At 43.6% G+C, this 16991-nt stretch overlaps 1 protein-coding gene and 1 long non-coding RNA gene across 2 annotated transcripts in view; one reads left to right on the forward strand and one right to left on the reverse strand.

Moving 5' to 3' along the window:
- NEDD9 (neural precursor cell expressed, developmentally down-regulated 9) overlaps window positions 1-16991 on the reverse strand; it is a 183746-nt gene that overhangs the window by 79367 nt on the left and 87388 nt on the right. The window lies entirely within an intron of this gene.
- Window positions 15855-16991, forward strand: part of LOC124528028 (uncharacterized) — a 32845-nt gene continuing 31708 nt past the window's right edge. Inside the window, exon 1 of the long non-coding RNA XR_006966060.1 lies at window positions 15855-16019. This is a non-coding gene — a long non-coding RNA (uncharacterized LOC124528028). The remainder of the gene's footprint in view (window positions 16020-16991) is intronic.

Raw genomic sequence — 16991 nt, forward strand, 5'->3', positions numbered from 1 at the left:
TACCTGGTTTATAACTTTAACTTTCCTAATTAAAAAAATGGAGGCCGACTACCTGGCAGGTTTGTCTATTTTGATGGGAATGACTGGAGAGATTACATGGACATAGGTCATGGAAGGTCCAGGATATATCGTGGTTGTTGATAACTCATACCTTGTTTTTATCTCAGTTTCCCTGCTTCCCCTAATTCTTGCTCCACTCAAATCCCCAAATGGGCTAAGTGTGGGGAAGGAAATATCACACCGGCTCAGGGATGAGGCCTACAAACCACCACACAGCCACTGCTGTGATCCGTAAGACTCTTGTCTCGTCCTGAGGACGTCACATCGGGAGCTCATCTCCTTGGAAGAAACCTCCACCTTAACCACCTCCCCAATTCCTCAGCTTCATCTGATTTTGAAGCATTTCTTTTAAAGAAATAGACAAAGCAAAAACCTTCAGTATTCTGGAGAGTTCCCCAACATGGAAAATTGGCAGCAAATATTTGCCCGGACCAGATTTGCAAAGGGCTGTGGTTTTTTTTTTGTTTTTTTTTTTTAATTTTTTTTTTCAACGTTTATTTATTTTTGGGACAGAGAGAGACAGAGCATGAACGGGGGAGGGGCAGAGAGAGAGGGAGACACAGAATCTGAAACGGGCTCCAGGCTCCGAGCCATCAGCCCAGAGCCCGACGCGGGGCTCGAACTCCCGGACCGCGAGATCGTGACCTGGCTGAAGTCGGACGCTTAACTGACTGCGCCACCCAGGCGCCCCCAAAAGGCTGTGGTTTAATGAGTCCCTTTGCCTTGCAGCCCGCTGGCCCCGATTCTGTTTGCTGTGAGTCCATGGTGCCTAAGCTCTGGCTCTCAGATGTCCAGGGTAGGGCAGGAGGAAATTAACGAGAAACTTCCCAGAAGAGGGGACCAAAGGGGCTTTGCTCTAAAGATTTACTTTTTCTGCCCCTTGAAAATTTCTGGCGGCTGCATCGCTGACAGGTTTGTGGCAACATTCTTTTGGCCCAGGTAAATGTTTGCTCTCTTTTTTTCTTCCTACTTTGTGCGTTCAAGAGCGTATGGGTCTTGATTCCCTCCCTGCCCTTAGGTGGAAACACGCAATCTACCCTCCTTGAGTGTAGAAGGAAAACATAGACTTTGTTCACTCCTCAGATTCTCTGCCTGAAGCAAGTTTAGGAATGTATGTGTGGTTAAGACTATTCTGGAACCTGGCTACCATTCCACAGTTCGAATTTGGCTTCAATTGTTATCTCGGGATAGCGTTCTTGGGGAAAAGCGTTTCCATTCACACAGCCCAGAAAATCAAAATAGAAAACTGTTGAGCTAAACACAATATAGATTTGTTAAAATAATAAAATAATTTAAAGCCTAGCAAATACATGGAAAAGAGGTTTGTGGAGGAGCGAAGAAAAGCGACACTCCTGGACTTCAGATAGATGTGTTTTTGTAAATCATGACATCTGCTTTATCTGAAGGTCATAAATAAAATCAGGTGACATTTTAACATATAGAATCATCCATTAAAGTGTAAACTCTGTGCCAGATTCTCATCCAATAAAATTAGAGGGAAATGATAATAGAAAAGAAGTTATTCCATTTTTCCCCATTGTATTCCTGATGGTGAAAATCTTGGATAACTAATAGCGGAGCAGGAAATCTAAAGGAAATGAACAATAAGTCCTTGGCTAATTTTTAATTCTCATGATTGCATGATATGCACAGCGATTGCATTTCTGGCTTTGAGGCCATTTTAAAACGATTAAACATATGCTCAGTGTGAGGTATGTATTCCAGATAAACCATTGTTTCAATGTTTAAAATCATTTAAATCAGATAATCAGGCAGGATTTTGTAGCTTTTTTTTCTTTTTCTTTTTCTTTTCTTTCTTTCTTTCTTTCTTTTTTTTTTTTTTTTTTTTGCAGGGGGTGGTGGTGGTGGTTCTGATTAAATGTAAAACAATTCAAAGAAGTTCAAGAGTCTGGTCTGCATGATTAATAGTCTGCAGTGGATATTAGAAATCCAGACAGACTAAAGGCAAAATGCCTTCCTCTCGTAGACAGACTGTATTCTAACCTCCAAGGACCCTGCATATTTAGTCACTCTCTCAATTCAACTGCCTTTTGCCAGCCCGGGCTTCACTGGATTAGAGAGTAGTGGAAAAAACCCCTCCCAGGAGTGATCGTATCAAATTCCCCGAGTGTTTAATCTGTCTGGCACATGGATGGCCCTCTTGGGCTGTGGAGAATGCACAGCACAGAGCCGTCTTGGGCTGGCGTGCTTGTGCTTGGAAAGTGAAAGCAGGCTGTTATTTTCTCCTCCCCAACTCGCATTCCTGGCCTTCGACATCATGAGGCCATCGTTTGGTTGGAATGGAAGAGTGTGCGTTAAGGTCACACGTGGAAAGGTTCATTTCTGTCTGGGACATTTACACAGGAAGCCTCTAACCTCTCGTGGTAGATGGAGGCCTATCCTCTTCACAGAAAGGAAGCTCATTAGTTCTCACGAAAATTTTAATTTACGGTTCCTTACGCCTGTACCCTTGCAAACCATAGTCAAGATGAAGAGCAGCCCATTTTCCCCAAAATAGTCCACGTAGAGCATCTCCTACTTTTAATGGGTTCAGGTCTAGACTTTGCCGCTTATTAGCTCTGACCCTGGGCAAATATCTTGATTTCTCTGTGTCTCAGTTTCCTTATCTTTCAAACAGGGACAATAACAGGACCTCTGTCCTAGGGTTATTGTAGAAATTGGACAAGACCACTGTGGGTACAACTTAAAGCAGTTGCCGTGTACGTAAGAAGCGCTCAGTTAATATTTATTACTATTATTATTAAAGCCCTATATCCTGATCTTTCACTTTTGGTATTCCCTTATGCATCCTTTCTTTCGTGCGCCCTGGAACATATCAATAGAATTCTCAATATATCCCCTTTATCAATAAATATTTGCCAAATGCCATCATGCGTAGGGCATTCTGTTTCAAGAGGCTTTGGGACACAATCTAACAAGTTAACTATTCATGCAGTCTGGCCTTTCTGTGTGTATAGTAGATCGAAAGACAGTCAAAATTTGTGGGGGAGGGAGACAGTAGGCAAGAGTAAACCGGGTGACACTTGAAGAAGTTGGGAGTTATCTGCCATGAAGGAGAAGAGCTTAATACTGGAACGTCAGTATGGAATCATGGGATAAATAATCCTTGGTTATTTCATATGCACATATTGGGAATGAGTGGGGATGTTAAGAGTATACAGGGGGACCTTTTGGTACCCATTAGAGTAATGAGGTGCACCCAAAGGGCGGAACTCAATTACAGGTCCTGAGTGGGGAAATTAAGCAGAAGGAAGACTGGAAGAGACAGAAATGTTGGCTTATTCTAGGAAAGGGGAGGAAGAGATGGCCCTATGCCTTCTAGATTCCATGGGAAGAGAATGGGAAGAAGGGAAAGAGTGGTCACCAGTGTTCCTTGGAGGTGAACAAAGGGCAGTGGGAGAGGAACAAGGGTCTGCTCCTGTTGTCACTGTCAGAGATGAAGAGGTGACTGTTCCTGGTACGGGGTAGATAGGCAAGAAGAGACTGGCCCCAGAGCCTGCAGGCTTCCTACACCTTCTGAATGGCAGCAGTGACCACTAGGTGATCACAGCAGGTGTGGGCTCTGTAATTGACTCCCTGAGAGAAGGAACCAGGGTGCTGGGTGGAGCCATCCGGCCCCAGCATCCAGCATGGGTTCAGAGTAGGAACCAGCCATCTACTCCGGTGGGCATCACAGAATGGTGTCTGTAAAGCTTGAGGGCAAGAAATGGTCACCCAAGAATTGAATCTCTGGCCAAGTTGTCCTTTGAGTATGAAAGCAGCAGGCAGAGATCATCAAGGATTGAAAAGCTCAAGAAATACAGCATCTGTGGGTCCTTTCTGCAAATAAAAACTGTGTCTTGAAAACCAATCCAGCCAAATAAAAAAAAAAAAATGAATCAAAATAAAGAATTCAGGAACTGAGAGGCTGTGGATCCATTTAAAATAGAAGCGAGACCAAACAACCGTAGGAAGTATGGCTAAAGAATAGAACTAAAAGATCACAGGTAAATATTATAACTAATCCAATTGGGGATGGGAGGAAAGGGGTAGGAAAAAATATGGTAACTTCTTTTCTCATCTTTTCTGTGAGGGAATCAGTAGGTGCGACTTCACGTTGGAAGGGACAGCTTAAAAATAACAATAACATCAGCTCTTAAAATTTTGCATAAACATTGTCTTAATTTAGGGAGCTCTTTTAAGATGGCGAAGAAACATTGATCTGAAATTCATCAGCCGCTTCAGTTTTTAGTTTCTCACCTGAAAACTCAATCGAATCCTTTAATCTAAAACTGCATAAGTATAATCTCATTTTTGTAAACGTCAACGTGGAATCATGGGATAATTTATCCTGGGTTATTTGGGATACGAACTTCCATATATTCATCTGGCTTTATACCTGTATAAAAGTACCTGGAAAGATGTCTGGAAGAATGCCCGCCAAATATCACTAATGGTGATTTCTGCCTGGTTAGATTTTGGGTGATTTTTAAATGTTACCAAAATTGTTTCCTACATTACTTGAAGTTTTCAAAGGTATTTGCTGGACTTTAACTTGTATTTCATTCTTTCAACAAACCTCTACAGAGAGTTTTCAATTTTAGTTCTCTAGTGTGTGTGGATGGCAAAACTTTTGTCTTAGAGCTATATCCTGGGATAGTAATTTCAATCAATTAATGTGTTGTCCTTATGACCAGTCATGTTGGCGGGGAAGTTGTTTAAACTAAAGCTGGTCATCTTTTTGTAGAACAAGAGGCAATTCTTTTGGAGGGCTTAAGAATAAGAAATTGGGGGAGAGGTGTCATTGGTACAGATGAAATGTATTTACTAAATAATGCCCTAAACAAGGCATTGTTCTCAACTGGCTGTGATTTTGCACTCTCTCCCCTCTGGGGAACATTTTAGATTGTCATAACTGAGGTGGGAGGAATGTATGGGGTCCAAGGATGCTACTAAACATAAATGCACAAGACAGCCCCCAGAACAGAGAACTATCTGGCCCCAAGTGTCAATAAAGCCAGCATAGAGAAAAACTGCTCTGAAGTCTTAGAAAAGAAACCGTTATATAGACAACTAATTCACTCACAAGAGTGAGCCCCGAGGCAAAGGATCCTATTTGAAGATGAAATCTCTCTAAGAAGCTAAGTTGATTCTTTCTGGCCACTAGAGTTTTTAGCCGAAGTACGTTTATTAAAAACAACCTCTCTGCTTTTTATTGGGCCCTAATTAATCCTTAATTACAGTATCAATTTGTTTGTCACCGAGGGATGAGAAATTGTCATTGTGATCACGGGGGTAAGTCTAACCAAGGGTCGATGTAGTTTTCAGTGGTACCTTCAGTACCAACTCGACCGAGCCGGTCTCCGATCTTAATCTTTACTAGCCGAGCAAGCCCAGCCAGGCTATTTGACATCTCCATGAAAACAGCGGATGGTCCAGATCGGTTGCAGGAAGCAGGAAGTTAATGCAGGAAGACTGGACCCATTTTGATATACAAGCGTACCCTCTCCTCATTCGCCATAAGGACGAGCCATCAACAGATGGAAGCAGGTTGGCGTCAGTTGAGTAGAGATTCTGCTCTCAGCCCAACAGCTCTTACAGCACCCGTGCCAAAGAAAACCTCTACATGTTGGAATTACCTGTCTGGCTCGTGACTACAAACAGCCCTCACAGAAAAATCTCGGCATCTCTGGCTGCTGTTCTCGGGACCTCTTCCTGAAGTCAAGATTCCTTGAAGTCAATTCCTTTATTTGAGCCACAGTCATTTCTCTCTGGCCAGTGCTTCCTGCAGATGTGTCTTTTCAAGAAACTAACCCCGGAAATGGCTTGTGACATACCGTCTGACTCTAACGCGCAAAGAACAAATTGGCTCTCGGGCTCGTTAGATGCCAGATGAACTGATGAACTGAGTTTTTGGTCTGAAGCCTTGATAAGGTCAGACGTCTTTGCAAAAAGTAAAAAGCTACAACTTCCTTGGCTTCAGGCAGGTGGTTTTCAAAGATCTTTTCATAATGCCTCCACACCTGTACATTGACTCAACTCTATCGTATGTAGCTTAAGAACATAGACTTGGCTTTATGATAATATAGAGTCCTTTGGTACTGGGGAGCAACGTGGGTATCCAGGGTTGTCAGAGGCATTGGCTTTCAGCTGCATATGCTGATTGCTACATACACTATCAATTTACAACAGAGGTCCCAGGGGGCAAGAGCATGGGGTGGGGGGGGGGTTGTGGGGGCAGCACTGAGGAGCTAGGACAACAAGAAAAACATGCAGCTATTATTATCAATGATTATTGAGATATGGGTCTTGTCTGGGGGGAGGATAATTGCTTTTTTTCAATTATCTTCCCTAAACTGATCCTATCTGAATATTTTATCTGAGGCTTATGATAAAGCTTATTTCTATATGCCACAACCCTAGATTGCCTTTAAGTAGAGAAACGTAAGAAGGGTAAGGGGCTTTGCCTTACAGGAGTCAGTGCCCTCGATCACAGCAGTGAGCCTCAACTCTACAGTCCCTAAAAACATTCTCAGTTCACCCTGAGCCGATGAGGCTCAGAAGACAGACAGTTCCGAAGACAGAATGAAAATTAATTTAGAGCAAGAAATATTATTGTGGAGGAAGTCAGGACTCTAATCACATCTGTGCTCTGCTAGTTCGTGGGTATGTGTAGCTGCGTTTGTTTCAAAACATTACTGTATTTGGGGGGGGGTGGTTACTACAAGTGTATTTTGATGAGCCTTTACTATTCTTCATTGTATTTTGGCCCTCTAAATGGCCTTTTGGGCACGCCGTTTAGACATTAACTGACTAGTACACCCCAGGCTACTGCGTGAGGATGTTGCCTACCTCAGCTGTTCAGTTTTGGTGGTGTTGTCCTTTTGCACTGATACTTGTGCAATTGTTTGACTTTTTTTTTCAGTTTCATACTTACTATTTTACGAAAAGTGGAAACTGAAGTGATACATGACATTTGAAACTGGGAGCCACACACATAGATGTCGTTAACCTAATGCAATTGAGTCTTTGGACCAAGTGGGCACAACTTAGGCTTCCAGTAGGCACTTGCCATGAGAAAGAATGAAAATAAAGAACATGTATGAAATGCTGAAAATATGCTGTCAACTACTGGGCTAAAGGATTTTCTTGGTAAACTTTAGCTCCTTGAGAACAACTTGCTCCTCATAAGACAGAAGTCTAATGTTGGGAATTTTGCAGGCAATTTTTAGGAACAATTCTATTATGGGCAAATCTTAGAGCTTTCTAAGATCTAAACAAACAAACAAACAAACAAACAAAAAAAGTCCCTTCTCCCCTGAAAGTTTTCTCCCATACTCAAAAGATCTGAAAAACAGTGGGATAGTATCCCTCTAGTCATATTTCAGACAGAAACCTTAAGACAGATTCTTAGGGCATTCTTTTCTCTCCGTCCAGTATACTCCCTTGCCCCCATGAATGGACAGGGACACATTCTTCCACTCCCTGTATCCAGACCCATGAATTCTACCATTCTTTTGCAGACTGGCCTTTCCCCGGCAAGATGCAATGTAATTGCCAATAGTTGCAAAGTGATATTTCCTGGACAGACTTATGTATTTCCTAAGTCTCCCTTAGCACACATTTACAGCCTCACTCAAAGATGGTTATTCCTGGTCATGGGTAAGTACAAGCATTTTGTGTTGGTTTTCACTAGATTTTCTTTCTTTCTTTCTTTCTTTCTTTCTTTCTTTCTTTCTTTCTTTCAAGTTTATTCATTTATTATTTCTGAGAGAGAGAGAGAGAGAGAGAAAGCACAAGCAGGGGAGAGGCAGAGAGAAAGAGGAGACACAGAATCCGAAACAGGCTCTAGGCTCCAGGCTCTGAGCTGTCAGCACAGAGCCTGATGTGGGGCTTGAACTCAAAAGCCACGAGAACATGACCTGAGCCAAGTTAGACACTTAACTGACTGAGCCATCCAGGCACCCCTTCACTACATTTTCTAAGAGCATCACCTTTCCTGACTTTATCCTTAATTTGGATTCATGTATCATTGTTCTCTCTGGCCTGACTAGTCCCGAAAGAAATGTTAGTTTCCTACTAAAGATGGAAAGTGCTTGTAACATTTGGAACCTCAGGTATTTTATATTATCACTAACAAAGACGTCAGTTATCACTAATTATATTACATTTGAGTAGCACTATATTATTTACAAATCATTTTTTAAAATTTATTTATTTATTTTGAAAGAGAGAGAGTGAGCGAGCAGAGGAGGGACAGAGACAGTAAGAGATGAGGGAGAGGGAATGAATCCCAAGCGGGCTCTGCACCATCAGCATGGAGCCCCATGTGGGGCTCGAACTCACGAGCCCATGAGATCATGACCTGAGCCGAAACCAAGAGTCTGACACTTCACCGACCGAGCCACCCAGGCGCCCCACGAATCATTTTCACAGCCAGGCCTTCCTGCTCTCTGATTTTGTATCTGGGTACGAGGAAATGGGAAAGAGGCAAAATAATCCCACCATTCCCTCCAACAGTCCTGGTGTTCATACCAGCAAATGCCCCTGCCCTCGGGTTAGGCAGTCATCCCTCAGCCCCATCTAGCTCGTCTTCCAGCAGCAGGGGGTGGGGGGGGGGGAGACAATCTTACATGGCATTTTTGAGCTATTCTGCTGAGTCTGGAGAACATAGAAATAAGCATACTTTCAAGTATTCTGGACTCTATGTATTGATCTTATAATTTAAGTCTCAGGTGGAAACCTTCTTTTTCTGATTTTCCAATGAATCTAGGGCACCTTTCAGGAGATCCCACATACTCGAGACATAAGCCAGTATGTCAATTTACTAATTTGCCATGTTTTTATTCCTTTCTCAGTGACTTGTCTATTGTTTGGGGGCATCCCTTTTTCAGAGTGGGGTATGTGGGTGGAAGAATCAGGTATCAGGGACATACATGTATGGAATTGGGGAAAACAGACTTGATTTCAGGCTCAGAGAGATATTTGACCTGAGCCTTTGAAAAACTTAATGGGAAACTCTTGAGGTGATAACATACCTCTCCAATGCAAAAACACTTGAAAGAGATCTGTTCAGAGGGCCCCGTGAAGGATGTTGATTAGTTTTAGAGACTTAGAAGAAGGACAATCAGAAGTGTGATCCCATGGGCTTGCCCACTGTCTGGGGGAAGAGGGGAGCAGCTGGGCACTCTGGGACTTTTCAGTTGCAAAGAAATCCATAATGTAGAAACAGCTAATGGGAAGAGTATAGTTATTAGACTCTATTTTTGCCACTGTTGGTAAAATGATTCCTATTATCAGATGGATGCCTTGGGATGTTTTGACCCAATTCTATTAACCTTCCATTGATTGAGGCCTCTTGTTCTGATTCCCAGGACACCCATTCCCCTTCTGGTTAATACTTGGCTTTTCCCTGTAAGTTTTCAGGTAGGGATGATGTGAACGGCCAGCAACCTGTTTCTTATGGCAACAGTGTCTCAAGAGGAACCAACAGATCGGCTTCTGATTGTGGCAGAGTTTCCCATAGAGTCCAGGGAGATAATCACACCCGTGTGGTTGCTTATTCTGGTCCATTGTATTTTTAGTAAGTTTGTCATTCTAGAGGATACCCTAAGCACATCTGCATTTTGGTTGATGTCACCCACGAACACAGATAGGAGCAAATTTCTGGGATTTCAAAGCAGAGCACCAGCTCTTTCTGGAGGTACCAACCATCCTGGGTTCTATCTGACTTTCCCACCTACTATTTTTCAACTGATTTCTACAGGTTGTGTGTCCGTCTCTTCTCCATTTGGTTAATCTGAGTAAATTCCTGAGGGTTGGGTTTGTCCTGGAACAAAGATGAAACTTTTTTTTTTTTTTTTTTTGACTTGTAGGACTTATGGTCGAATGTGGTGATCACACCTGGAAACCTGAGGCCAGCAGCTGGGCTGGCTGGCCCCTCCCCCCTCATTAGCATCTCTGTTTCCTTGACCTCTAACCAAAACGTGGCAAATGAAAAAAAAAATGAGAGGACATATTTTCTGGGACACACATGGCAACAGGAGTAACTTATTTTGTTTGCTGAAACATGGCAGAAAATTAAAATGGATCTTCAATTAATTGGCATTGAATTATTTTCTGATTTATAAATTATCTGGTAGCAATTTCAATGTTGGTTATCTATCAGTGAAGGTAAAAGGTAGCAAATATACATATAAAAGGCATTCTGTTGTGAACACCAGAGAAATAAAAGATCATACATATAAAATAAGACTGGGTTAAAGCTGTTGCCTTTTAAGGGTAATAAATAATTTTCCAGTATTTGGGAACGGGGGCTACATTTATGTTTATTGTAGCTGGCTGAAATGGGAGTAGTCTATGGTATCTTAGTTCCTTAACATAGCTTCCTTTAAATCTACTTGAAATTAGGAAAAGAAATTTTACTTGTTTATAACAAAGTTCAGTGAAGTTGAAAATTGACATTAAAATTTACAAATTTAAAGTAGAGGCCCAAATTTCTGAAATTCCTTGTCACATAAAGTGGTGCTCTCTCTTCTAGCTTTTTTTTTTATGATGATGTTTTTTATTTTTATAGCATGTATTACAAGTAATAGGACACAATAAACAACGCAATGAGAAGTTCGTTGTAAGATATAAATATAGGCCAGATTTCTATTTCACCTTGGTGTCCTGAGTTACACAGACTAGGGATTCGGCTCAGTGACTGAAACAAAACAAAACAAAACAACACAATTCTAGCCAAATGTCTTCTAGGTTTTGAATGCTTTGTGTAAGCCTGGGCCTTTGAATTTCACTGCAGTTCAGTGAATCTAACCCACTCATTACCAAGGGTGTCCTTGGGAGGTTTTGGACCGGGATGGGGGACAGTCAGGAGGTGGGGGTGGGCATTAGTGATGACTTTGCAGGGTAGACCTTCTGGCTTCTAAACAGCCTTCAGTGGAACGCCCGTCCTGCAGTTCTGTCCTGTGCTCTGTCTGGTTAGGTCATGGGCATTCTTCTTGCTGTCGGGAACAGTATGGACAGTCAGTTTCTGACCTTTGATGTCTTAGGCTCTTTAGAGGGCTGGTGAGATCTTTGGGAAGAGGATGGAGAGAACTGTAGCTGTCCCAGTTATTTTGGTCCGTTTTTATTCCCAGGGATACATTCAGATTATGATGGCAAAATGGATTACTTATTAATTGGTTTGGGCCAGGTTACATACTGACAGATGACTGGAACTTTCCCCTAAGGACTTTCCTGAGAATAAAGTCTTTGCTTTCTCTCATTGAAACCTAGGGTAAGCCATAAAGAAATAAACAAACACTCCCTATTGATAAACAAAGAGAAAATATGCCCCTGGCGTAAGGGGCGTGCCGTGAGGCTCTTTCTAGCATTCTGTCAACTTCAATTAACAAGAAAAGCTACAGTGTTCATTACTCTTAGGTTACAAAATGGAAAGTGATTATTAACTGCTCTTAAGGGGAACTGTAATTACTGTATCACCAAATGCAGATAAGAGTATGCTGTTTCTCCTCCGCCTTCGCTTTAATGTGCTGGAGATTCCAACCTATCTTCACACTGTTCTAGTTTGAAGAGTTTCCAGTGATCCACTATGCACCCAGGAACAAGAGCAGCACTTCTCTACCTAAAATAAACAAGTAGACACTCTTAGGAGTGGAGTGGAGACCTTGAAAGGTCTTGACCGAGGCTTAGTTGTTAGTGACCCAGTGGTGAAGCCAGGAAACTCCGGGGCACTTAACTTTATCCTGAATAGCAATCAGTGTCACGTCTGCATTCATGAGCTCAAACGGTCCTAGAGACTCAACGAGCTTAAGTGGTCTGACTAATCAGGTGACTGGGAAGGGCTCATTCACCCTGGCTGCGGTCACCCTCGTTGTTCATTTTGTGTGAGGGAGACACCGATGTCTGTATAACTGTGAACCGAGCACATCAAGAGTGTGTTCAGTTCACATCAGCGTCTTTGCATTTTGTTGTCGCTGTTAACCAAGAAGGTATAATGTGTTTCTCTGCTGAATATCCCAGTTAAACTCAGGTAGTGAAATAACTGAATTTGGAGAAATCGCCAAAGTACTCCTGTGTTAACACCAACTTAACAGCCTACCAGACTCTTACTCGAAGGGCTACTGAGGAATCCAAAGAAGGGAGTCAATGCAAGAGGGCTGCTTGAGGATTTCAGGAAAGGCTTCTAGGAGGACGACAAAGAATTAGGTAACAAAGGGGGGGTGGGGTGGGTGAATGAGGGGGAGAAGTCATCCCAAGCCAAGGTGATGGTAGGAGGAAAGACAAGCTATTAAGAAACAGCAGTGGAGCAGTGCTCTTGGTTGACGTCATTTTAAGAGTTCAGAATCCTGGAGAGCCTGGGTGGCTTAGTTGGTGAAGCATCTGACTCTTGATTTCGGCTCAGGTCATGATCTCATGGTTGGTGGGTTTGACCCCTGCCTCAGGTTCCATGCTGACAGCAGGTAGCCTACTTGGGATTCTCTCTCTTTCTCTCTCTCCCTCTCTTTCTGCCCCTCCCGTACTAGCTCTCTAACACTCAAAAATAAATTAAGAAAAAAAAAAAAAAGAGTTCAAAATCCTTTGCTGAACCATTTTCCCTGCTTTAGCAGCCTTTGGCAGGGCAGAAAGTCCTACTCAGGCAGTGTGAGCCTGTCCCAAGTTGCAGAGGGATTTAGTAGCATGGCTGGATCTGGGTCATAGCAGTTAGCAGGTGCAATCTCAGCTCTTGCACTCCATGGGGGGCAAGTGTCCCCCAGGAGAAGAGTCAACGGATGCATTGTAAGCAGTTACAAGTTTGCACCTCCGAAATAAAACAAGGGCCCCATGGCGGGGGGGCAAATACAGAACTTCAAGAAATCAAGGTAAAACGTTTTTTTAGCTTTATCCGCTTTATTTTCACCGTCCTGTTTTTTGTCCACCCTCACTCTGGGTTGAGAAGAAAAAAGGCAGAGCCAGGACACTTTGACAGCGATGACATATGACGGTATCTAGAGCTTCATTACCGAGGAAGTTAGTTATAGGTTGTCCATTCTGGTGTTTGGATTCCTCCCCATCCTCCTCCCCTCCCTCCCCCCACATCTCACTTAACCGTTTTCTCCAGCTGTTGTTGGTAAGGAAATGATAAACACGTGCATAGCTTAAGTATGACAATATTATACAGAGTGCATTTTTGCTGCTGCTAGATAAACTAGGCTCATGTATTGTAAAACCACAATGGGCAAGACACATCCCTTCCCTGAAATCGCGTATTTCCGTCTGGCTCTCCTATTGAGATATTTCCTCCTGCACTTCTTAGGTGGCCCCACCACAGAAGGCGGTTGCCATATCAAAGGACAGTTCAGTGAAGAGCTGGCATGCAAAAATCCGGAAGACTGTCTCCTTCTGTGTTCTTCTACTGGCCCTGAACCTGGGGACTCCGTCTACCCTTCTCTCTGGAAGCTGAGACAAAGGATCTCTGCAGCTCACGGATTGCTCGCTTCGTGCACGACACAAATCAGATCTAAGCACTCCGTCCACGTCCACCCTCAGGTCTCTCTTCGGCCATCACACACTGTGGCTTCTCCCTTCCGCCAAAGCCAGGTGGAAGGAAGGCGAAGCTGGTATCACGTGTCACAGTGACATTCAGCACGGAGTAGAAGATACACTCGCTTTTGAAATTTCAACAAAACAAAACGATCCTCTCCTATTTTTCGGCCTTTTTGCTCCGTGCGCAATTGAACGCAAGTTGATCTGGGTTGGCCTTCTCAGTTTGCCTTTCACTGCCACGTTTCAGATTAAGGTTGGATGTATGAGCACGGGACCAAAAGAAGGAGAACACCATTGCCTGAGGCGTTTCCTTCAAGATGGTTAACTGGGCAAGTTCCATTCTTCACTAACGGCGGAAGGCGTGTTGCTATCTCATCCCTCCCTATTTCTGGGCTGCTCGGATCCTTGCACCGGCCTGGCACCGGCCGTGGCTTTCCCTGGACACTGGAGGTGGGTGACCAAGGTGCAGAGCCTGAGGAATGAGGCTGTGGAGGGGGCTCCAAGTTCGGGAGAGAAAAGCCATGCCTGGAAACTGCAGCCGAGAGCACCATTTCTGTATTTCTGGCTTCACCCTCTTGCACATTCTTCAGCGTGCAAAGGGGAGCATTGTTTATCCACGCACATATTGGACTCTTGTTCCTCTTATCTGGTCTTCGTAACTGTCTGCTCGATTTTCCTTTCTCTTCCCCGTGGTTTGATTAATTGCTTCTCTCTTGACCCTGAAGCCATGGGCTTGTTCATGCCAAAACGCTGACCCCCACAGCGATGTGCCTGGCGGATGAATAGATCTGCCACACGGTCCTCCTTGTCTCGGTTAGCGACAGATCATCAGAGGGACTGTTGGCTCTGTGCTGTGGTGGGAACAAAAGACGTCTCTGTTGCTCAGTTGTTGTCTAGCTCGGTCAAGGAAGCAGTTTCTTTGGTGTAGGCAAGGTGAAGTTTTATTGAAAGAAGTATCCAAGATTACAATATTGTCAATTAAATAGTCATTTGATTGCTTATCTGCCTTTCTTTATAAACGTGTACTTGGTGATAGATGTATTCCTGAAAAATGTGTATTTTCGAACTTGAAAAAAATTGAGGCACCTGGGTGGCTCAGTCGGTTAAGCGTCTGGCTCTTGATTTCAGTTCAGGTCGTGATCTCGTGGTTTGTGAGTTCAAGCCCCACATCGGGCTCTGTGCTGGCAGTGTGGAGCCTGCTTGGGATTCTCTCTCTCTCCCCTGCCCCACTCTGTCTCTGCGCCTCCCCAACTCTCTCTCTCTCCCAAAGTAAATAAATAAACTTTAAAAAAATTATTATAACTACGAGCACAGAGGTGCTCTTTAAGACTGGTTAAATGAAAAAAATTTAAGTGAATAGTCCCTCTTTAGTTTCTAAAAAAAAAACCCAAGTATACTAAAGGTTAAATTTGCTTAAAGCAAGGACAACCTGAATCGTGACACGTGTCACGTAGCATCACCAAAGCCGAGGTGCGAATACTCCATGGTTGTGCTTATCTGTGTCTGTTTACTCAGGCTGCGTTTTACACAGTCCCTGAATGCGGTCAACCAGCTACTTCTGTCCTGCTGGCAGATATCTCCTGCCAGTGACTCAGTATGACTTTATTTATTTGAGGTTTGGAGTAAATGTTATCAGGGTTCAAATGACTCGAGGCATTGTTCGTCCGACTGGAGGCAGAATCGACGCCCCGTGACCTTTAGCACACCTACCTGTGAGTAGTTCTTAGCACATCATTCAATACAAGGTTGTTCCCTGGAAAATGACTCTGTCCATTTAGACACACTTTATCTTCATGGATGTGACTCCTATGTCTGATGAGGGAGAAGTGCTGTGCACAGCGCACACTGTGGCTTGCTCATGTTGGATGGGTTCCTGCTTCATTAGCATTTTGCCAGGGTGAGCCAAGAGAGGAGGACGACAACATTAGTGACACTTCAACATCCAAATGCGCTTTGCCTCCTTTCTAACGATGGGATTTAGCCACGGGCTCCAATTAAATCGCAAAATGCTACGGCACTTATCGTCCTTGACAATTTTCTTGAAATGTGTTCCAAGCAAAATCCAAACGTCCCTTTGAGACTAAATTGTCTCTTCCTACGTCAAACCTGAGAACTAGGTTAGAATTGGAGTAACGATTTGTTAGGAACTTTTGAACCTACCCTAGTTTACGCATAACGTGGTCTTCCAGTTTTATGGGAGTAATGACAGAGAGTTTTATTAAAATGGGCGTGATAAAGGGGCTAAGTAATCTGGTCCTTGTCTAGGCTGTTCCATCATCTGGGAGGGTCTGTGCCGTGTGTTCCGAAGGGTGATGAAGACTGTGCCCCTGAGATCCTTCCCAGACCAGAATGAGACACCCCAACCACCAGCTCAGTCATCAACCCTCAGTGCAAATGGTGCTACACTCTGGGGTGTGATTTTGCCAAGGAAGGTGAGTGACCCCGTAGACAGTGCTTCCTGTCTCAGAATTACTCGTCGGTCCATTCCTGCTCTCCAGGAGTATGAATGCCTATGATTTCCCATTTTCCATTAGTTGGTTATTCAATCAATTCATTCATCCACAGTTCCCTGGGCCTGCTGAGCCTATAACACTGTGTTCCATGTTGGAAATGCCAAGCCGAACCCTGCATGTTCTCCCAGAGTGCACAGTCTAGCGGGATGAGGCATCTGTGTGTGCAGGCAGCAGGCACAGCCTCTTTGAGGAGTGCTGTGACAGAAATATGGACAGGGCATCAAAGCAAATAAAGCAGGTGTCAGTATGGCGAACTGATGGTTGATTTGTATGCCGACCACTATGGGCTAGAGCTGAGACATTCTTCAGAATCACTCATTGCTCAGGATTGGACTTTGCCTTTCCTATGCCAGTGACACATGTGGACAGATGTGGACAGGAGGAGGGGGCTGTTCTTGGAGGAATTGGCTTTGTTATAGTGTCTACCCTGAAAAAAATGAGGACTGAAGATACAAGGCATACACCTCATCCTACCTAAATGGGGAGTTATTTTTTAGACAATTTCTACTTTAAGGTATTTAAATCTTAAGGTATCATCTCGGAGCACCTGGGTGGCTCAGTCGGTTAAGCGTCCGACTTCAGCTCAGGTCATGATCTCACAGTTTGTGAGTTCACAGCATCGGGATCTGTGCTGATGGCTCAGAGCCTGGAACCTGCTTCGGATTCTGCGTCTCCCTCTCTCTCTGCTCCTCCCCCACCATGCTCTGTCTCTCCCTCTCAAAAATAAAATAAACATTAAAAAAAAAAGACATCATCCCAAGACATACCCTTAGATATGGACGGATAAATTGTTAGTAAATTTGTGGATGTGTCATGAATTCAGGATGTCAAACAGTACATCCGAGGATTTGGAAGTGGGAGAAATTTTTCAGCCACCAAAGTTATGCATAT

Source organism: Lynx rufus, unplaced genomic scaffold (assembly GCF_022079265.1).
Source record: "Lynx rufus isolate CCGP_SWC_20201006 ecotype Redwood Valley unplaced genomic scaffold, mLynRuf1.p SCAF_6, whole genome shotgun sequence".
Classification (NCBI taxonomy): domain Eukaryota; kingdom Metazoa; phylum Chordata; class Mammalia; order Carnivora; family Felidae; genus Lynx; species Lynx rufus.